The following is a 24,228-nucleotide window of genomic DNA, read 5'->3' on the forward strand; positions in this document are numbered from 1 at the left end:
AGGCTTCATGTGCCAAGTTAGTCATAGATTCTGGCTTTACGGCAGGAGGCACTACTGATGTTCCTTATTTTTCAATTTTATTATCATTATTTTGTAATTCTTATGAATCCATGAAGATGCATTCACCTATAAAGAATTCATAATGAAACAGCCTTATCACATCTGATTCATTGATTCTTCACGGAGTCGACATAAAGACTTGGTGCAGAGAGCTTCTAGAATGAATTCCCAACTAAACTATTGGCATTATTTACCTTCGCAATTGTGCTCTGATTGAGAGGAACTGGGGACATCCTACCTGTAATGCCTCTGCTCAGGCTTTTGGATGTCTTTATTTAAAAAAAAATTTTTTTTAACATTTATTTATTTATTATTGAGAGACAGAGAGAAAGCCAGAGTGTGAGCAGGGGAGGGACAGAGAGAGAGGAAGACACAGAATCCAAAGCAGGCTCCAGGCTCCCAGCCGTCAGCACAGAACCCAACGCGGGGCTCAAACTCACAAACCGCAAGATCATGACCTGAGCCGAAGTCGGACGCTTAACCGACTGAACCACCCAGGCGCCCCTTGGATGTCTTTATTTATTAAACAATCGATCCCACTCCATTTAGCACACATCTCTCCAGCATATTTACCAGAATCCATGGTGACTGTGAAGGGTTAACATGACAACAAAGCGCAACCTCTTTCCTCAAGAAGCTCGCACTCACAATGACAGAAAAGGGCACATCACCACAGTTTGACAAGTGCTAGAAAGAAGTAGAAGTAGGTGCTCGAACAAAAGGGAAAACGAGTTCAGCTCCTGCCACTTTTAGCTAAAATCCCATTTCCCACGATGTACACACTTTGGATCCATGTGTACACTGTCGTCTATAGGAAGTCAAACATCTTTTCCACGTGGCAAGTCTTTGAATTTTGTTGCTGCTGTTGGTTCGTTAGTGTTTATTTGTTTTGTTTTTTTTTTCTTCTGGCCTGACTGGACCCCACTAGACACCTAACTGGATACCAATGTCACCACCTTCTATGAAATCTCATCACCTACTTCTCTGATAAAAAGCAGTCTGCATCTTACTTTTTTCTGAATATACTTTGTGCTTCACGAACTCCTTAAAATAGAATTATCAAAAGCAAACAGAATACCATAACATGATATGAATAATATAATTCTATAAAGACAGTTTAAGATATTATTATATTTCTCATAGTAAGTGTCATAATACTATATTCAACCAATTTTTCTCTTCTCATCTATTTTTTAAATATGGCAAGGCCACGTAAATGCAGTGACTTCTTGTTTGTTCGCTTGCTTTAAAAATCCTGATTTATTCCTATTAGATTACACAGACACATTGGAATCTGTTCAACTATTTGAATTTAAATTCTAACACAAAATATTTTAACTCTCCTATCAGATTGAGAGATTTGATTAGCATTACTTATATTTTGGTCCAGGCAATTATAAAAGTGCTAATTAATGTAAAGTCAAGAACAGGATCTCCTGGATTTCTAGTGCAACATAAAATAAATATCTCCAGGGAAATGCTTGCTGACTGTCTGTTCCTGAAGAACCGACTCCTACTTGGGGAGATGTCTTCTACAGGGGTCCCCAAGATACTAATCAAGACTGAAAAGTTCATCAAAGATGGAATCTACTTTCTGTATGTTTCCACTTCCAGTCTGTGTTACATCTGGTCTCTGTTTTCTCCTTTGTTTTTCCAGACACTTCTATTGTGTTTCCGCTCTGTTACAGTGTGTAGTTCATGTGGTGTGCTCTGCTCTGGTCCCTCCTTCATCTTCTGAAACTCTTCCTTCTTATACACGTACGAAAAATACACCCATCAAATATTACGTCTCTTTAACTCTCCAGAATGACTTTGGATTTAATGATCTGAAGATTGCTTTTCATTATGTGGCCTGACCCCTCAGTTCCCACGTCCTCATTGCTTCCAAAATGATAAATGGTAATTTTTAAGAGGCATTGAGTACTTGATATGTGCAAGCACCTTCGTAAGTCTTCCTTAGGTATGTTTTCATTTAATCTCGATAACAAGTTACAGACCACTGCAATAAAGCAACTGTCACAATAAAGCAAGCGAGGGGGCACCTGGGTAGCTCAGTGGGTTAAGCGTCTGACTCTTAGTTTCAGTTCAGGTCATGATTTCCCAGTTCGTGGGTTCAAGCCCTGCATCAGGCTCTGAGAAGCCTGCTTGAGATTCTGTCTCTGCCCCTCCTGTTCATGCTCTCTGTCTCTCTCTCTCTCTCTCTCTCAAAATAAATAAATAAACTTAAAAAAAAAAAGGTCTGTAATGGGAATGCCCATCCCAGCATTATTCTCTTTTTTTATTTTTTAACATTTATTTACTTTTAAGAAAGAGACAGAGCATGAGTTGGGGAGGGGCAGAGAGACAGAGGGAGACACAGAATCTCAAGCAGGCTCCAGGCTCTGAGCGGTCAGCACAGAGCTCAATGTGGGGGCTCCAACCCACGAACCATGAGATCATGACCTGAGCCGAAGCCAGACGCTTAACTGACTGAGCCACCCAGGTGCCCCTCAGCATTATTTTGTAACAAAAACCAGGAAATTCTCCAAGTGTCTATTAATAGGAGAATGAATAAATTAAACTGTGATGTTACATAAAATGGAACACTATTCAATAATGAAAGGGAATGGGCTTCTGCTACATGCAAAAACAAAGATGAATCTCACTGAAGTTATGCTGAGTATAAGAAACCTTTCACAAAAGTTAATTTATACCAGAGCAACGACATTCCCCTACTTCACTAAGGAGAAAGGAAATTGTACTTTGTACCATGCTTTGTTCTTCATGAATTCATACTGGAAGCTAGGATTTGCCTCATTCCTCTATGTACAGTACTCCAAAACAACCCAAATAATTGAAATCAAGTTCCCATACAGGTCATCTACTTCCTTTTAGGAATGGGATTATTTCCCTGGATTTGCTCGTGTATCTCCTTCTCTGTGGTTTGCAGTGACTATGAAACCTGGTTCCGAACATTCTTTCTTTCCACACTCTCATCATTCTAACCTGGAGGTGTCCTGGTGGGGAAGTGCTGAAGCTCGGTGCCGTCCCCCTACCCGCCCAGCTACACTGGGAGGTAAACAGCATTGCCTCTTCCCCTAACAGTTTCAGCGAGACAGATTCCTCCTAGGAATAGGACAAAGGCAAAATGGCGGTTAAATTGTTCTGTTAACATTAGACCATCTGTTCCAAGGAACGGAACTCGCTCTTCCGGGTTCCTCTTGCTGTTTTCAACCTGGCAAAAATGATCTTTTTATTGTTCCTAGCATATTTTGCAAGGCTCTGATTTTTTTTTTTTTATTAGCTTTCCTATTCGGTTTCATGCAACCCTTACATGTGTGTTTAAGATCACTTCCCTGCTTTTTTCTTTCTAAGTATACAGTCACTAAAGAACCCTGCAACATCACAGATTTCCTTAGAAACTATCACATTTTCTTCTCTTGAGACTTTTTTTCTTATGCAGGCTCTAACTGTGAGATGCCCCACCTTTTCTCTAAGGTTGTATTTTTTTTTCTCCAAAATTAAAACAAACAAGCAAAAAAATTATAGTTGGAGACTTGAATGGATGTGTCCAGTTGAAATTAGAGTGAAGTCTGAGAACTGAGAAAGGCTTTCATAAATGTACCTTTGATCACTCCTCCCTGTTCAAACCAATGATGGGATATTTTCTCTCTAAAGGAAGAAATTATTTTGTAAGTTTATGATTTCTTGCTGTTTCTTTCTTTTTTACTAACAATGACTAAGAAATTTTTCACTGAGATTTAAGTATAGGCTCTGATAAGAATGGGTTTATAAATTGTCTTAGCAAAATAAATGGATAATATTTTAATATATTTTAAGCAAAAATGGTATAATGATACTAATCAATTCCCGTGTTGTTTGTTTATTTGTTTTGTTTTTTGTTTTTTGTTTAGTTTTAGTTGTTTTTGTTTGTTTGTTTACTTGTTTTTTTACCTTATAGTCACAATGGTGCAAAACTCTATCAGTGTCACTGCACTATTGTCAATGACATGTTATGTGTCACATTTTCAGGATTAAATAGTAATGTTGTAGGGACTATTTAGAATTATATCAAATAAAATGTTGAAAAATGTGCTATAAATAGAACAGGGCAAGGAGCTATAAAGTTCTTCCCCACTCATGCCAGAGACAGCTGAAATCAGTAGGTAGGATTTGAACTTTCACCTGGTGGTGAATTGGTGATGTGGTTTAAAATAGGTAATTTTGGGGCGCCTGGGTGGCTCAGTCGGTTGGGCGTCCGACTTCAGCTCAGGTCACGATCTAGCGGTCCGTGAGTTCGAGCCCTGCGTCGGGCTCTGGGCTGATGGCTCAGAGCCTGGAGCCTGCTTCCATTCTGTGTCTCCCCCTCTCTCTGCCCCTCCCCCGTTCATGCTCTGTCTCTCTCTGTCTCAAAAATAAATAAAACGTTAAAAAAATGTTTTTTAAATAAAATAGGTAATTTCATTAAAGTTTGCGAGAAACAAGTCCTTCATAGTTAGGTATTCAATTAGACATCTCTCAAATATGCCATCAGGCCCTCTTTATAGGCAATTTAAGTTAATACGATAACCTCCTAAATAGTGTCTCAAACGTCAGTGTCCCTAGTCTGTCCCTCCATGTTGCTCTAGAGAATAAATACAGTCCAAATCTCTAGGTTGGCATTCAGGATCCTTCACGATCTGGCTCCAGTCTGTCTTTTCTCAGTCTTAAACAATGTCCCATAATCCCGAAACAATTCTATTCCATACAATCTGCTCTGAAGCTCCCTCTCAACTTCTTTAAACATAGTTATGTATAATTAAGCATATATATAGTTAAACATGCACATAGCTGAGCATTGTTACATCTCCTGACATTAGGAAGGGCAGTCATGTAGTAAGGAAAACCAAATCCATATTGTACTTTGGAAGGATGAAACACCTATTACAAACACTGCTGAATTCTTCATTATTTTGAGTAACACCATTACTATCATGAATATAGTCATGGGTCTCTCTCTAATGCTCTCCTCCCTTCAGATGTGGACTGAGAATCTGGGAGCAGAAACTGCATGTGTAGCCAAGTTCCTTTCAATCCGATCATTCCTGGCAACTGGGCAGGAATATATGATATATGTTTTCAAAGATGCATAGGGAGGCATGTGGTGACGCAGTTCTACCAATAATTTGGAAAAAAACTCCATATACTTTCTAGGATTCAATATTAGGAAGTCCACATGCCTCCAAATAAAGGGAAATACTCATCACTGGCACTTCCTTAGAAATGAAAATGACCCTGTTTCTCCATACACTTTGTATTTTAGACATATTTACTAACTGATTGAAGACATAGTGGAGAAAATGGTCACTGAATGGATTCTCCTTCAATCTCAATAATATTTCTCATTAATTTCCTATAAATATTAGTAGATATTCCCTCTTACAACTTGTCATATATTGTGCCATGTTTGGATTACAGTACTTTTGCCATATTTGTCTTCAATAACATTTTTTTGCTCTCCTTTCATGATCATTTTATGGATAGTTTGGATTTGATGCACCAGTATGGTAAAGTCTGCCACTCTAAAATACTATTTCTTGATCCTTCTTAGGTAAAACATGGAGGATTTTTAGATTTATAATTATGTGAAAATCTGGAGTAAGAAAATGGAGATTGTCTTTGTGTTGTTTTTATTTTATTTTATTTTTTCTGAAACTGTTCCTGGATGAAGCAAAGTCGATGCTATTTATCTCACAGTGATACCTATATTTTAAAAAGGTGTATAAAGTCAAGTCTAAATAAAAGCTTGTGTGACTATCTACAGATAAGTAGGTAGCCACCTTAGCACTGAGAATGTCTCAAAAAAAAAAAGCAGATGTGACTGCCATCCATGAAAAATTACATAGGCTCACACTCCACTATAAACATTAAGAAACATGGACAAAATACATGAGAAAAGAAGTGTTTTCAGACATTGAAAAACAGGGAGATGGGTGAAGGGATAGGCGAAATAAGTGAAGGGGATTCAGAGTGCACTTATGATGAGTACTAAGTAATGTACAGAATTGTTGAATCACTATATTGTACACATGCAATTAAAATAACCCTGTATTTAATTATACTGGAATTAAAATTTTTAAAAATCCCATTATTTCCCATTATTATATAATAGATTAGCATACATCATGGAAAAAAAAAAAAAGAAAGAAAGAAAAACAGACCATACAGGGTTGTAATGGCAAGTCCTGCAATTTTGGTTTCTAGGTTTCAGCACTGGGAGGCAGAACCCAAACAGAGCCCAGTGGTCTTACTGAGTTGAGGAGAAAAAGATGGCAGCTAAGGCAGACCAAGGCAGCTACACTGTATGTGACAATATAACTGATAGGAGGGATCTATACGCAAAAAGATCTCTGGATTCTTGCAGAAATGTCTTGGCAATTCTTTGGCACATGTGAATATATGTGGGAAATTATCTCTAAAAAGCAACAAATTGGTTAATTCTTAGAGCTCAGTAGGTCTTGGATTAGATTGATTTCCACCCATTTGGAATGGACAGGCCACATAATACAATACAAGCATCGTTGGGTAGAATGCCCAGAACAATATGGCCGCTTCAATGGGTTAATTTAGGCTTAAATTAAAGTCTGCTCTGGATAGATCCATAAAAATCAAACTCTAAAAAAATCAGCCATGAATAGAACCAAGAACATCTCAAATAATTGCATAACAAAAAAGTCCAATGATCTTTTTAAAAAGTGCAACAAAATGCAGCACACAAAACAAAAAAAAAATTCAGTGTGTTGTATCTGATCAGAAATGTCAAGACCTGAGGGGCGCCTGGGTGACTCAGTCAGTTAAGCCTCCGACTTGGCTCAGGTCATGATTTCATGTTCGTGAGTTCGAGGCCCACATTGGGCTCTGTGCTACCAGTGCAGATCGTGGAGCATTTGTCAGATCCTGTCTCCTTCTTTCTCTGTCCCTCCCCTGCTTGCGCTCTGTCTCTCTCTGTCTCAAAAATAAATAAATGTTAAAAAAATTTTTTTTAAGACATGAAAATAAACAAGAAAATATGTCTTTTAACCAGAAGAAAAATCAATTCATAGATACAGACACAGAACTTAAGGATGTGATGGAATTAGCCAAGCATTAAAAGAGCCATCACTAATATGTTCTATATGTAAATACTATAAATTCCACAAATTTTGATTATGCATAATTTTTGTTTAATCCAAGGTATTGCTGAAAAATAATGATAAGGGATGAATGAAAATCTTAAAAGGATCTCAAGAATAAAGACATCATGTACAAAATAATAAATCTAAGTATGATAACAGATTTCTACAGAAACAATGCAAGCCAGATTAAGGTGATGGAGAGGCACTTTTAAAATATTGAATGACAAAAAAAAGGTCAACATAAAATTCTAGAACAAGAAAAAATATATTTCAAAAATTGAAACAAAATAAGAACGTTGCCGACAAACAAAATCTGTGAAATTTATTCTCAGCAGAACAAATACAATATATTAAAAAGAATGTATTAAAAAGAACCTCTGAAAGCAGAAAAAAAATGCAACAAGGTGGAAAGTTGGATTAACACAAAGAAATGTGGTTACAAGAAATGAAAAGTATATAGGTAAATATAAAAAACTCCTATTTCTTTCAGTTAATCTCTTTAAAAGATTAAGAGATAATTGACTCTGTAAGCAAAACTACTGACATCGTTGTATAGGATTCATAACATATGCAGAAGGAAATTGATTAATGACCATAATACAACAGTTTGGAGCAGAATATGGAAATTTATTCATCTTAAATTTTTGTGGTATAGATGAAACACATAGGAAACAGTCACTGAGACAGATAATATTCTATGCCATTGAAAGTCATCATAAATGTAAAAGTAATGAAATCATACAAAGTATATTCAATGACATAACAGAATATAGCTACATATCGTTGCTGGAAGATACATTGAAAAATCCACTTTTGGAGATAGTTCAGGTAGGTTTCTAAATAAACAATTAGTAGCATAACTCAAAAATATTAAAGGAAATTAGAAAATTATCTTGGTATAATAATAATTAAACACTAAAATCTGTGGACTTCTAAAGAGGTGATAAGAGGGACATTGTGGTACAATGTTAGAAAAACAAAGAGATCTCAATTCACTTAATGAGGGCAATGAATAGAAAATAGTTCCAAATATGATGAATATCAAAGCAACTATATAAAAAAATCACTTTAATATGAATGGTCTAAGTACATCAATTAAAAGACAGATTTAAAGTGGACTAAAAAACAAGGCACAACTCTATGTTCTACAAGAAACTCGCTTTATTCATTTATTTTTTTAAGTTTACTTATTTTGAGAGAGAGAGAGAGTGCAAGCAGGGTAGGGGCAGAGAGGGAGATGATCAATCCAAAGCAGCCTCCAGGTTCTGAGCTGTCAACACGGGGCTTGAACCCACCAACTGAGAGCTCATGACCTGAGTCAAAGTTGGACGTTTAACCGACTGAGCCACCCAGGGACCCCTGGAAAGGTATTTCTTTTCTTCTCTTTTCTTTTCTTTTTTCTTTTCTTTTTTCTTTTCTTTTCTTTTCTTTTCTTTTCTTTTCTTTTCTTTTCTTTTCTTTTCTTTTCTTTTTTTCTTTTCTTTTCTTTTTTTTCTTTCCTTTCCTTTTCTTTTCTTTTCTTTATTTTTTATTTATTGTTAAAAAATATTTATTTATTTTTGAGAGAGAAAGACAGAGTGTGAGTGGGGGAGGGGAAGAAAGAGAGGAAGACACAGAATCTGAAGCAGGCTCCAGGCTCTGAGCCGTCAGCACAGAGCCCAATGCAGGGCTCGAACTCATGAACTGTGAGATCATGACCTGAGCCGAAACCAAGAGTCAGAGAAGCTCAGCCGACTGAGCCATAGAGGTGCCCCAAAACTCACTTTAAATGTAAAGACACCTATGCAATGAAAGTAAAAAGGTGGAGAAAAATATACAAAGTTTACATTAGTCAAAAGAAAGCTGAGACAGCAATATGAATTTCAAAGCATATATTGGAGCACAGAAACTTATCAAGAATAAAGAAGAGCACCACTTAATTATAAAGGGGTCACTTCTCCAAGAAGACAAAACAATCCCTAATGGGTTTGCACTTAATAACAGAGTATCAAAATACACGAGGCAAAAAAAAAATGATAGTTTTAAGAATAAATAGACAAATCTACTCTGACAGTTGGAGACAGTAAGACCTCTGTTAGCAACTGACATATCCAGCAGGCAGAAAATAAGTAGGACATAGTTGAACTGAACAGTACCATCAATTAACTGGATCTACTTGGCATTTATAGAATACTTCATTGAACCACAGAAAATGCATGTTCTTCTCAGGCTCACATGGAATATTCACCAATATGGGCAATATTTTGAGCCATAAAACACACCTTGATAAACTAAAAGTAAAACAAAATATATAAAGAATGCTTTCAGGCCACAATAGAATTAAACTAGAAATTAATAACAGAATGATATCTGGAAATTCCCAGAATATTTGGAGACTAACAGCACACTTCTAAATGATAATATGTCAAAAAAAAATCTCTAGAAAATAAAAAAAAATTTTTTTGAATGAAATGTCCAGTGATCTAACTAGTCAAATGATCTAGGATAAAGGGGCGAAGGCAATGCGATGTAGAAAGAATTGTCCTTTCAAAAACTGGGACTGAAATAACTGAACATCCACATGTAAAGAAAAAAGAATCTAGATACAGACTTTATACCTTCACACAAAAAAATTAACTCAAAACAGATCATAGACCTAAATAAAAAATACATAACTATAAAGATTCTAGAAGATAACAGATGAGAAAATCTAGGAGACCTTGGATTTGGTGACTGCTTTGGTATCTGCAATGCCAAAAGCAAAATCCATAAAAGAAAAAAAAAAACAAACATTAGGTTCAACTTCACTAAAATGTAGAATGTCTGCTCTATGAAAGACACTTTTATTTTTTATTTTTTAAATATGAAATTTATTGTCAAATTGGTTTCCACACAACACCCAGTGCTCATCCGTGCCCTCCTCAATACCCATCACCCACCCCCCCCACCTTCCCACCCCGCATCAACCCTCAGTTTGTTCTCAGTTTTTAAGAGTCTCTTATGCTTTGGCTCCCTCCCTCCCTAACGTCTTTTTTTTTCTTCTCCTCCCCCATGGTCTTCTAAGTTTCTCAGGATCCACATAAGAGCGAAAACATATGGTATCTGTCTTTCTTTGCCTGACTTATTTCACTTAGCATAACACTCTCCAGTTCCATCCACGTTGCTACAAAAGGCCAGATTTCCTTCTTTCTCATTGCCATGTAGTATTCCATTGTGTAGGGCCACCTGGGTGGCTCAGTCATTAAGCGTCTGGCTTTAGCTCAGGTCATGCATGATCTCACGGTTCATGGTTTCCAGCTCCAAGCCAGGGCCTGGAGCCTGCTTCGGATTCTGTGTCTCCTCCCCTGCTCTGCCCCTCCCCTGCTCTCTCTCTCTCTCTCTCTCTCTCTCTCTCAAAAATAAATGAACATTAAAAAAATATTTAAAAGAGAGAGACAGAAGATCTGAGCAGATACCTTACAAAAGAACATGTAGTGATGGGGTTTAAGCATATGAAAAGACATTCAACATCAAATGTCATTAGGGAATTGAAAAGTACAACAATGAGATAGCACTATACACCTATTAGGATGACTAAAACCCAAAACCCAATGTATTAGTTTGCTAGGGCTGCCATAGCAAAGCACCACAGACTGGGTAGTTTAAATGACAGAAACTTATCTTCTAAGCCTCGGCTACAAGTCCAAGATCAGAGTGTCAATTTCTTCCGAGGCCTCTCTCCTCCACTTGTACATAGCCTCCTTCTTCATGTGTCTTCATATGATCTTCCTTGTGTGTGTATCTGTGTCCTGATCATTTTGTTGTAAGGACACCAGGCATGTGGATTAAGGCCCGCTCCAATGACTTCATTTTGATTTAATTACCCTTTAAAGATCTGGTTTCAAAATACAGACCTATTTTTCTCATTACTGGAGGTTAGGATTTCAGCATATGCATTTCAGAGGAAGCACAATTCAGCTCATTACACCCTGACAACATCAAATACTGGTGAGGATGTCGGGAGCATCAGGAACTCTCATTCATTGCTGGTGGGAATGCAAAGTGATACAGCCACTTTAGAAGACAATTTGGCCATTCCTTAAAAAGCTAAACATAATCTTATTGTATATTCAACAATCAGACTCTGATATTAACCCAAAGAAAATGCAAGTCATACTCACACAAATGTTTATAACAAACTTGGAAACAATCAAGATGTCCTTCAGGAGGTGACCATTCACCTAAATGAACTGAGATACATCAGAAAATGGAAGAATATTCAGTACAGAGAGACATGAGCGACCAAGCCATGAAATGACATGGGTGAAACTTGAATGCATATTACTAAGTGAAAGAAGCCGTTTTAAAAAGTCTACATACAGTATAATGTCAAGCATATGACATTTTGAAAATGGCAGAACTGTAGAGAGTTAAGAGATCAGTGGTTACCAGTGGTTGGTGGGAGAGGGCAGAATAGGTGGGGCACAGGGAATTTTTAGGGTAGGATACTATATGTTCATCAATAACACACAGAACTATATACCACCAAGAGTAAATCTTACTGTGAACTGTGGACTTCTAGTTTAACAATAATATATCAATATTGGTTCATCAATTGTTTCAACCGTACCACACTGATGCAAGATTGTAATGATAGAAGAAACTGAACGTGTGTGTCTGTGGGATGGGGGTGAGGCTGCTGGTGAAAGAGGAGCGGTAAAGGGGACTCTCTGAACTTTCTGTACATTTTATGTATTTTTTTATAAATCTAAAACTGCTTTTAAAACTAAAGCCTATTTTTTTAAAAAACCTTAAAGAACTAAGAACAAATAAAAAGTCACTAATACTCATAAATGAATTTCGAAAACTGCAGGGTGCAATGGATATTTACAAATCTATTGTATGGCTATGTATTAGCAATCAGTATTTGGAAACTGAGATTTTTCACAGCTTTAAAATCACAAAACAGAAATAAGTTTAACTTAATAGGCACAAGATCTGTGCCTCAAAAACTACAAAACATCATTGTAATAGCTAATTCTGTGTCAATTTGACTGGACCATCAGGTCTCTAACTCTGGTTGTCAGACTCTGGTTGTGTCTGAAAGGATATTTCTGGATGAGGTTGACATTTTCAGTGGGTGCACTTGGTAAAGTAGATTACCTTCCTCAACGAGTAGTGTTCATCAAATCATTGGAGGGCCTGGCTAGAACAAAAAGTGGAAGAAGGGAGGATTCACACACTTCCTCTGTGCCTGTTTGACAGGGACATTAGTCTTCCCCTGCCCCTGTTCTGAGATTTGTACCATTGTCTCCTCCTGCTTCTCAGATCTTCTAACTTAGACCGGAATTACCCCTCCGGCTCTCCTGGGTCTATAGGTTGCAGCCTGTAAATCATGTGACACTCAGCCTCCATAATTGCCTGAGCAAATTCCTCATAATAAACTCTTTTATATAGACATCTATCCTATAGGTTCTGTTTCCCGGGAGAACCCTGACTAATACAATCATTGAAAGAAATAAAAGATGAACTAAATATGTACTATGTTCATGGTAAAAGACCCAGTATTACCAAGGTGTCAATTTTTTCCAAAGTAATCTGTGGCTTTATGAAATTTGGAGAAAAGCAGCAGAGATATTTTTTGGAGAAATAAATAATCTTAAAACTATGTGGTAATAAAAATGACCTAAAATTGCTTTAAAAGTATAGAAAAATAAGAACAAAGACAGAAGGGTTTACACTACTGTACTTTGAGACTAATTATGAAACTATACCAAACAACTTGGTGTGGGATTGACCTATAGAGTAATTTATAGATAAATAAAACAGAACAGAGTCTAGAAATCCTCATATAGGTCAATTATAGATGATCAATCAATTTTGGTTTGAATGAAAAAAAAATGAATCACAAAAGAAATAAATGATAAATTAGATTCCATTGAATTTAGAAAATATAAAAAAGCCACAAACTGCTAAACTACCTTTAGAAAACTTACATGTGTTATAGTGCTTGTATTCAACACCTACACAAAGAACACTTAACATTTGTTAATAATAAGATAAACAACTTGATTTTTGAAATGTAAACAAACATTTCTCCAAAGATGATGTGGAAAATAAGCATGTAAAATATGGTCAGCACCATTAGTCATTAGGGAAATGCAAATTAAAATCACAGTGATATATGTCTCTACAAGACATATCACTATAATACTAGAAAGGCCAAAATTTAAAATTCTGAAAATATCAAGTGTTGGGTAGAATGTAGAGTAACTGAACTTCCCACACATTGCTGAGTATAAATGCAAAATGGTATAGCCACGTTGGAAACAGTCTGGCAGTTTCCTTTAACACTGAAAATTCACTTTTCTTAAAATTCAGCATTCCCACTCCTAGGTATTATTCAAGATAAATTAAAACATTTCTACACAAAAACTTGTATGTGAATTTTCAAAACAGTCCTATTCATAGAGCCCCACCCTGGAAGCAATTCAAATGGCCAACTGGTAGAGAGATACAAATCATTACATGCCTATTCAATGGAATTTTACTCAGCAATAATAAGGAACAAAATTTTGATATAGGCAACAGCTTGATGAATCTCACAAGTATTAAGAAATTTGAAGGAAAGCTGATATAACACACTACATACTATATATATGATTACATTCATAAGAAATGACAACAAAGACAGGGGCACCTGGGTGGCTCAGTTGGTTGAGCATCTGACTTCGGCTCAGGTCGTGATCTCACAGTTCATGAGTCTAAGCCCTATGTTGGGTTCTGTGCTGAGAGCTCAGAGCCTGGAACCTGCTTTGGATTCTGTGTCTCCCTCTTTCTCTGCCCTCCCCTGCTCTCTCTCTCTCTCTCTCTCTCTCAAAAATAAATAAACATTAAAAAAATTTAAAAAACATTATAGTAAAGACAAAACTTGTCTACAGTGGTAGGATATCTATTGTTGCCTGTGGTCAAAGATGAGTGGAGCAAATTGACCATAAATTAACATAAGGAAATTTTGAGGTGATGAAAATGTCCTGTGCCTTGCTTGTGGATATTGATAAGGGAGGCAAAAGCAAGCTGAGAGCGAAGCACAAGCTAACAACTCCCCTGCCCCCACCTGCAACCCTCTCCAGATATGTGTGACATTCCTCAGACCCCTCATGGAGCCCAAGAACAAAGCAAAGGAAGAAATAAATAGTTCACTGATAGAGATCGCTGTCATGCAGGACATAAGTCTCCAACAATTTACAAGTGTCTTAGTAAATTACAAGAAAAAGGCAGTCTTATCAATAGCCTAACCTCCAGAAACCTATAGACTCAATTTCCAGGTGCCCTAACATCACCCTCCCCTCCATGGTGATGTGGAGAACAAAGGCAAGATGAAAATATAAATAAAACTAAATTTCTTTATAACCTAGCCCATTGACAAATAACTTGAAATAGGCAGAATAAAACATTCCTCCAATAAACTCCCAACAGTCTTGTCTAAATGTTAATGCGTTGCTAGAGGGAAAACAGCCTTAGCCTGACAATAGCTAGGCCTCCAGTATGATTCCTCTTTAGCATATAAAAGCCCTTTTGGAAACCTCCCTTTTGCCTTCACCTCCCCCATTCCACAGTCTGTAGTCAGTCACTCCTTACAACCCTTGTGTGGCTCTTTCTGCCCAAACGTACTATCCCTGTGCTTCCATAAAATCACCTTTTTGCACCAAAGATGTCTTAAGAATTCTTTCTTGGCTCTCAGCTCCAGACCCCCACCTCTCCAAAACCACATCAGTGTGGCTACACTACTCTAATACATTTGTCAAAATTTACGATATTGCCAAAAATTACGATATTAAAATTAGTGGATTTTATTATATGAAATCTCTGGTGATAAATACAATTAAAACTGTATAGACAAAGAGAACAAAAATAGAAGTTTTGGAATCTAGCCCTGCTTCTTAACTAGCTGAATATTAAAATTATTCTCTTTCATCCTCATACAGTTCATCTATAAAATGGTAACAAAATTGCTTCCTCAATCTGACCCATCAGTTAAAAAAAGCAATCTAGCTTCCATTTTCAGAAAACATACCTTCCATGAATGTGTTTCATAAACTAGAAAATATCCCTTCATACATATTTTGATTATTGTGTAATATGTGTTTAGTGAGTCGTTGAGTAAGATACCTGGGGCTATGTTTGTGCTTGTGGGAAATGATGAATGTGTGGCAACCATTCATTTTCCACTTTTTCTCACATTTATAAAACTGATCTGTGGATTACAGCCACAGGTGTTATTTTCAAATAACTTCCTGTCTGAAAAAGCTACCATCATCCCTTTCCAATTAATTTGAATGAAACCTTTGTTTTAAAAAGCTGTCCCTTTCCTGATTTCCATGCCTTGGGCAGAGTTACTGCTGCTTTGCCCCTAAGTCGCTCGCACATAATTCACTGCTTCCTTGTAGTTAATCAGCTAATGTTGAGCACCTACGGACAGGCACCCAAGGTTTGAGAGATACAAAGGAGAATAAACAATCGTGTGTATTTGTCTTTTCACTAAGTTACCTTTACTGCACTCCCTTTGCTTTCCTATTCCACTGCTAAACCTTCATTCAGGCTTCTGTTAGTTTTGTCCATTTCCTCTCCTGGGAACCCCATCTCAATTCCCTGAAGGTTACTTCACACATCTAACTAAAGCTCCTTTGTGTTCATTCCATTCTTCCCTTCAAAACCTCTCAGAGAATCTCCCACTGCTTATTGATGCATAATGAGCCAGTGGAAAGGAAATTTATCTTTGGATAAGATGAATCTGAGTTTAAATTCTGATTCCTGCTGAATGACTCTATGGACAAGTAGCATATTCTTTCCAAGCTTCAGCTTCCTTATTTGTATAAAACCAATGGTAACACATCTTGTAGCAGATACTGTACATCTGAAGAGCTCGATACAATGTCTGGCCCATATAGTAGGTATCTGGTAAGTGACAGTTATCATTTGAACAAGCACTTTGCAAGTCTTGCAAAGTTTATCATTAAAATTTGTTTGGCCAGGTTTGTGCCTCTAACTAGCCTTTATGTTCAGCCTCCTGAGTTATGAAGAGGTACAATATGAAGTATTCTAGAACTGTTTATGATCCCAAGGATGTACATACAATGCAACGCAACGCACACGTCAAGAAATTAGTTATCTTTTTATCTGGAGGGGTTTTTTTAAGTGTACTTATTTATTTATTTATTTGAGACAGACCGAGACAGTGTGAGTTGGAGAGGGGTAGAGAAAGAGGGAGAGAGAATCCCGAGGAGCCCCAGACACAGGGCTCGAACTCAGGAAACCATGAGATCATGAGCTGAGCCAAAGCCAGACGCTTAACCGACTGAGCCACCCAGGCCCCCGCAGGCATCCCTTATTTCTAATGGGAAGGGACACCAGTCAGCAACCTTGTGAAGGGGAAATCCCTACTTGTCACTGTCTCTTCGCCTTCACTACAACTTTGTCAAATCTCAATTACTGACTCAGCTCTCCCAACTTTTATGTTTCCTTTCTTCCTAACAAGTCCCTTCTGACCCTTAGTGTAATGTGAATTTGCTTTGTTATTTAAGCCCATTCAATTCTATAAAAAATAAGAGAACAACAACAAAAAAAACCTGCTGATAAATAAAAGTAAATATAGAAACAAGTAGCTTGCGAGCCAGTCAGAATTCATGGGACATGTTAACTACAGGTAAGTAAATCAGTAAATATGACAGATTAAGCATAGATAACACAAGTAAACCATTATGTGCGAAACATATACATGCAAAGATAAAATGGCACTCAATATTCATAATATAGTAAATATACTCAAGGCATATAATATTGCAGATACACGAAAACTTCATGAGGCTCATGGAAGCATTTATCTGTTTTGAAATCGGCCAACCATCCCTACCTGGCCCTACCCATGGTCTCCCAAGACACATAAATAAAATCCACAGCTTCTCATCAAGCTAAATGACAAACAGCAGATTGTCTCTATCTCTCTGATAAAACACATCTCAGGACTCAGTTAAGTTCTTCCTACCCTGCTTGTACTCCATCCAAAGTGTGTTACCCTACCAGTAATCTTTCCCTTTGGCTCACATTGTGTGTTTTCTTTGTTATTTGAAAATCTCAGTTTGGTCAATGAGTCTTCCTGTTCCTTGAACTCTAGGATAGATTTCCCGGTGGTATAAATAGAGGGCACCTATGCATTAAAGGAAATCTTCACACGAGAGCTGACGTGCTCATTAATACCGTAAGCCACATTGGACTCCTTGAAAACAGCAGTTGGAGATTTACAATGGTTCCTGTGGGTTTCTGTCAGATCCAGTGGGCGACGAGAATGTAAAGACGAGCTTCCCAGAGGCTTCGATCTGTCTGTACCCAGAGTCCGTAACAACTTTGCTCTGGTTGGCAGAGCTCACACAGCGTGTTTTCGTTTGTTTGCTTGTTTGTTTGTGATGGTGTTGTCACCCTAGATGTGTCTGAGCGGGCCCAGACAAACAAGGGCCCAATGCACCAGCCATCACTTTAACTTACCTTTACCACTTGGTTGTATCTGTCCTTACTCCTGATGCGTTTTCCTCCCAACATAGAGCTCCCTAAATCTTAACACATCATGGGTTTGTGAATACTTTTCTATACTTCATTGTCTGCCTCGGTCTTGTCTAGTGAAGCTGGGCTTCAGTAGGCCCTGGTGAAGTGATACCAGCAAAGGGGAGAGATGCTACAATACCACAGAGTAACCGCGGAATCAAGCTGAACCTGCATCTCACACAGACAGGCTTTTATTTGATCAATACTTTTGCTTGCTCAGCGTGTCTGGTGGGCCCTGTGGCAATGTGACCATTTCCCAGGGCTTTAGTGCCCCTAAATGACTTGACATAGTCGGTGACAAAATTTTAAAGCCATCTCCTAGATTCATTGTTTTCTTTTCTAGATTCACTATTTGTGATGTTTCTTCTTTTCCTCCTTCTGTCCCCGCCTCTCACTGTATTTTCTCTTTCCTTTCTTTTCTTCTCACCCTTTCTCATTTTCTTCCTTCTTACATCCCTGCCCATTTTTTCTTTGCCTTTTCAAAATGTTGATTTATTTCTTTTCAAATGTCAGTGTTTCCAGTCCTCTTTGTATATTCTCTGGTATAAAACCCTAAGATGACCAAGAGCTAGGCAGTCAGAAAAGCTGAAAACGTGTAGCATTTTAAAAGAGCATTTATACAAATTCCAAAGAAAGGTTTAAAAGAAAAAGCCACTCGGAAAAGGCTTACCTTTGTGTTTTCTTGTGCGCTTACACTCTGAGACAAGGAGTTACTTTTACTGAATTTGTACTTTTGCGGATAGCACTGGCTAGCCAAGAACAAGTAGAAACTTTAAGACTGAGTATTGTTTTCTGTTTTAAACACACCACGGATCGACTTCTATATTTAGCAGCTTTGTTATTTTAAATAACCTCTCTTTCCTGGGGGCATCAAAGGGGGTGTCAAACACAATACTTGTGCATATTAGAAATTGTTGGTTCTAATGATGATGATTTCCTCCTGAAAGCAGCGTCATTAAGAGGTGCGTTTTCACGGAGTGGTTTTCCAAGAAGTGTCTTTTAAAGTGATAATAACAGCTGCTGGTTGTATTTTAAGTCTATGCTTTGGCCGTCTTGTTAATCAGGGTCTACAGTAGGAAAAATTAGAAAAGAGGCAAGTTTCTTCATGATTTCTTTGGTTCCCCTTCCGTTCTCTTCCTGTGATTCTTCGGTATCATAACCACCACCCTGAATACTTCCCTCTCAGCTCTGCTTTTAGGAAAGGGTCAGACATGTATCATTTAAACCTATACGCTGCCTTTTGTCTCATTTACAGGTGAAGCATCCTCAATACTTAAACTGATATTTCAGTAGATGTTACTTGATCAACTACCAATCGGGAGACACCGCCTTTTGGGATTTCACAATCCTATCAAGTCATAAGGAAGAGTTCCTGCCTTCAAGGCACTTCAAATGCGCAACACAAATGCAGAAAAAGACGACGGCCCCACCAGTCATAAAATAATGGGTGATAAGTTCCTGGTAAGTGGCAAAAAATATGGGTTTTTTTAATGTTTATTTTCCAAGAAATATATTTTCTCTGTTAAGGGAATTTCAGACCTCGGATAGTAGCTAACGTGAAAGCAGGGTTTTGTTTCTGCTTAAGCTCCATTGCCTGTGTGCTTGGCTGTGTCAGGAGCGAGAAGAGTATTGTTCAGGAACATGGCATAATGGAAGATAAAGAGCTTTGGGCACAACACCTGAGAATTTTATCTTAGTTTGCTAGTTATTAGTTGTATGACTTGGGAAAATTCATCTCTATGAACATTAAAATTTTAATTAATTATCTAAAAAAATTTTTAACATTTATTTTTTGAGAGAGACAGAGCATGAACAAGGGAGGGGCAGAGAGAGAGGGAGATACAGACTCGGAAGGAGGCTCCAGGCTCTGAGCTGTCAGCACAGAGCCCAATGTGAGGCTCTAACTCATGAACCGTGAGATCATGACCTGAGCTGCAGTCAATCTCCAACCTACTGAGCCACCTAGGCGCCCCTTAAAATTTTCATGTATAAAATGAGGAAGACAATTCCATCTCACAGGCATTTATAGAGCATAGTAAGTTCAATAATTAATATAAATAATATGTATTTAATAAGAAGAAGCTTTTTTCAACAAATGACAACAATTATCATTAATTACGGCTTCTCTAAATGTAAAATGTCACTTTGAGCATAGGGGAAAACTTGATACAAGACATATGTAAATACATTCAGTGTATCTCTATATTAGAAATAAATTGTGAATTTTTTTTTTTGAGACAGAGAGAGAAAGTGAGAGAAAGAGAGAGGGCATGAGTGGGGAGGGACAGAGAGAGAAAGAGGGAGAGAGAAATTATCCCAAGCAGGCTCCACACTCAGCATGGAGCCCAGCTCAAGGCTTGATCCCATGACCCTGGGATCATTACCTGAGCTGAAATCAAGAGTCAGATGCGCAAGTGACTGAGCCACCCAGGCACCTCATAAAAGATAATTTTAAGATTATGTGCCTGTTCATGCCCTAAATAAAAACAAGAAAGAGTTTTACTTTAACAAATATACTTGAGTGATTGATTGATTGATTGATTGATTGATTTAAAGGTCCATGAAAGTGTTGACATATCTTTCTAGGTCCAAGATACAGCTGCCCCTGCCCAAGGTGGCACATCAGCAAACTGAAACTCAGATAACTTTCATGCCACTGTAAATACTTTGCTTGACTAGAAATGTAGAGCTGTAAATCCAGTTAGCCAATCACTAAACACAAGGCCAACTCTGGGCTCCATAATTACTTTCTGGTTCCTTCTCACCCCAAACAAGGTTGACTATGTGGCCCCAACCAATCAGATATTTTTTATTTATCTCATCCTTTATTGTTCATTACTCTTTATCCTACAAAAGCTTCCTGCCTTCCTCTCCTTCTGCAGTTCTCAGAATGAAGACTGCCGTTTCATGAAGTATTAACTAAAGTTTGCTTACATCAAGATAAAATGAAATCATACAATGCAATACAATACAATACAATACAATAGAAAAATTAGAGAAAAACACCCATCTAATCAAGTTTCTATCAATACCGCTATCTGTCCACCCTCTGAATTCTATTCACTCACATCCTGTCAGGGATCTTGCCTTAATGATTACATTGTTTCTTCTGCATCTTCTTTCTTTTCTTTCCTTGACCCTTTTGACACACATTAAAGATGTCTGCCTATTTAAGTCTCCTCCATCTTATAAAATAAAATAGTTTATAAAAATAACTCATGCCACTCTGCCCTCTAGCCTTTGTTCCCCCCACTTCTCCCTCCCTCTCTTTCTCTTTCCTCACTAACAAAAGTTAATCCACACTCTGCTTATTTTCCTCGCAACCTATTCCTCCTCTACCATGGATCACAACAATACCTTTTTCTGGGCTTCTTGATAAATTTCTTGCCGATGCATCTAATGACTGTTTTTTCATTCCCATTGGACTTGACATCTCAAAGGTATTTGTCCTTCTGACCACCCATTCTCAATGTCTTGTACTCCTTTGTGCATCTTTGGACATAGTCTTCTGTTCTCTTTTTTTTAAGCCTTTCTTGCTGCTGCTTTTTTGTGTCGTTTTTTACCTTTTTTTCTAAAATTGTTCCCCAAGTATCAGAGTATCTCTGGGTTCTGTCCTACACCTTATTGACTTCTCACTCAGCAACTCTCTATGAGTACAAGTACTATTCCCATGGCCTCCAAAACTTTCTAGCTAATGATGGTGCCCAAATATCGATATATTTTCCAGATTTCTCAAATAAGCCTCAGACCTACATGTCCAGCTGATTTCTGGGCATCTCACCAAAAGGCCCACAGCAGCTCAGACAGAACTCATCATCTCCCTCTTCTAATATATCTGTTCTCATAATGTGCTTTCTCTTTCTTTTAGTTAATGAGTATACCAGACTACCGTGTTTCCCAATCCAAAAGAGAGTCTCATCTTTAATTTCTCCCTTTTATTCGCCCTGTATTCAAATTATCAATAAGTAAAGTTGATCCAAACTTCAAAATATTTCTTGATTCTCTCCAGTTCTCTCCAGCTGCTAAATCTTTATAAAGAGCAGAGTTGTGTCCTGCTTTGTCATAAGTGGGTATGAGAGTATTACCATTATTTCCCTGTGAATCCGCATTTCACTCCCTATTAAATAATACAGTACTTGATTTCAACTAAATACCCAGAACTCCTTCTTGATTACACACGCCTATTCTATTATTATTCGCTTTCACATTTAAAGTTCCTCTTGAGGTCAAGTGCTGATTTCTAAGCCCACTACTGCCACTCCAGTCCATTTCTTATCAGGACACCTGCAACAGCTCCTAATAGGACTCCCTGCTTCCATTGTTGCCTCTCAACCCGTCCAAAGGTTAATCTTCTAAAAAATGCAATGTCATTAACCTTTTTCCCAGTCACATTCTCCATCGCTTACTCTATCTTAGCCACACTAGCTACTTTCTGTTTCTTACAAAAACCAAGCTTGTTTTTGTCTCAGGCTATTTCCTATGCTTTGAGTCTCTCTCCTAAGATCATCTCTTCATTCTTTCATTTAATTCAGAATTAAGTATCACTTTCTCATAGAGGTCTTTCTAAGTATCTTATTACAATGTTCCACCCCATTCCATTGTAACCGATGCACTCAACTCTTGCCCCCTTATCATGCTGTGTTTCTTTCATAGCACTTAACAGCACCCAGAACTTGGTCATTCATTTTATACGTGTTTATTGCCTATCTTTGGAAGGTAACGATTCACTCTTTAGAAGGTGAGCTCCCTGAAGGAGAGATGGTGTCCATCTTAATATTGCATCAGTGATGGAGTGCAAAGCCAAAGTCTAACGACATGGTAGTGGGTCCATACACTTTTAAAGGAGTGAATGTTAATTGATTGAGATGTTGAATAAAGATTTTAAACTCTCTTTGTTTTGGATTCGTCTCTTGTAAAATAAGAACATTGGACCAGAGGATCTCTGAAGTTTCCTTCCAGCTCTAAATCACCATCTTCCAAGGCGCTGTGGCAATTTCCTCTCCAAACAGGTTCCTTTGTCACGGTCAAAGGCAGACAGAGGTCATGCAGATAAAATGCGTAGAGCTCTTGAAGCAAGGAGTCTTAGGTAATGTTATTTCTCAATCTACTTCATGAGCATAGAAGCAGTTTCTTTTATTGAAATAGTAAATGGAAGTCCTCAGGGACTCCTTCTCTCTGCATTTCCTCACCGGATACTGCATCACTGCAGCCCTTCCCAACTCTGAGGAACAGGACTTGAAAATGACTGGCCTACAGGGACATTGATGTATTGTTGGACATCTTGCAATAAATTTGGTTCACAATCTCTCAAAAGTGGAATAGAGTAACTGATCAGAAGAACCATTCTTGGTGGGACGCCTGGGTGGCACAGTTGGTTAAGTGTCCGACTCTTGATCTCGGCTTAGGTCATGATCTCACAGTTTGAGAGTTCAAGCCCCAGTGGAGCCTGCTTGGGTTTCTCTCCTTCTCTCTGACTCTCCCCAGCTTGTGAGTCCATGCTTTCTCTTTCTCTCTCTCAAAATGAAGAAAGACAAAGAAAAAGAAAGAAAGAAAGAAAGAAAGAAAGAAAGAAAGAAAGAAAGAAAGAAAGAAAGGAAGGAAGGAAGGAAGAAACCGTTCTCGGGTACACATGGAATTAGTAGTTAAAAAACAATACAGAAATAGTGAAATATTCACTGCCTTGGATAGCCCATAAGTAACTACTGGAATCTCTCCATTTAGAGTAATAATTTCCATCACTCATTAAAAGTTTTAGACAAAATAACTATAACAATGTGCTGGACCTTCATTTGCTAAAATTCATGAATTATTCTGATTTGTATTTTATACTTCCATTTTGAAATGTATCATAGCTCCACTTTTTTTCTATAATTTACAAAATCAATACCCAAAACAATGAAATGAAATTCTTATTTTTCAAAACTAAAAAGGTATTGGCAGCTATGACTAAAATGGGGTGAGTCTAGAGACTGTGATGTTAATGAAGACTTAAGTTATGCCAATGGCAAATTTTATCAAAATGTTAAAAAGAAGCTTACTAAGACAAAACAGATAGTTCTTGTGACAGAATATATACTACCTTTACAATGATTTTATAAAGCATTTTCACATCACAAGAACTAAATAATAGGGCCATGTCTTTAATTCTATAAATCTGATTTCATTTAATGCTTATTATTTGGAAATATTAATGGTTCCATTTTTGTCTACAGTTAAAATATCCAGACATTTCCTTTTATTTCTGTTCATATTTATAAACTACATCCTAAGAGATCCAAAGGTTAATGATTTTTTTCAATATGAAAATGTGCAATGTATTTTTAGTGATACTTAATGCATAAACATGAAGAATTCTGCCAATAGTATAGATTACACTACAGCAGATTGTACCATTATTTATAGGACAACTGTCTGAGGATCCAAATAAACCCTTAGAACATTTGCCACCACAATAATTTGAGATATGCTGAAGTGCACA

Source organism: Acinonyx jubatus, chromosome A1 (assembly GCF_027475565.1).
Source record: "Acinonyx jubatus isolate Ajub_Pintada_27869175 chromosome A1, VMU_Ajub_asm_v1.0, whole genome shotgun sequence".
Classification (NCBI taxonomy): domain Eukaryota; kingdom Metazoa; phylum Chordata; class Mammalia; order Carnivora; family Felidae; genus Acinonyx; species Acinonyx jubatus.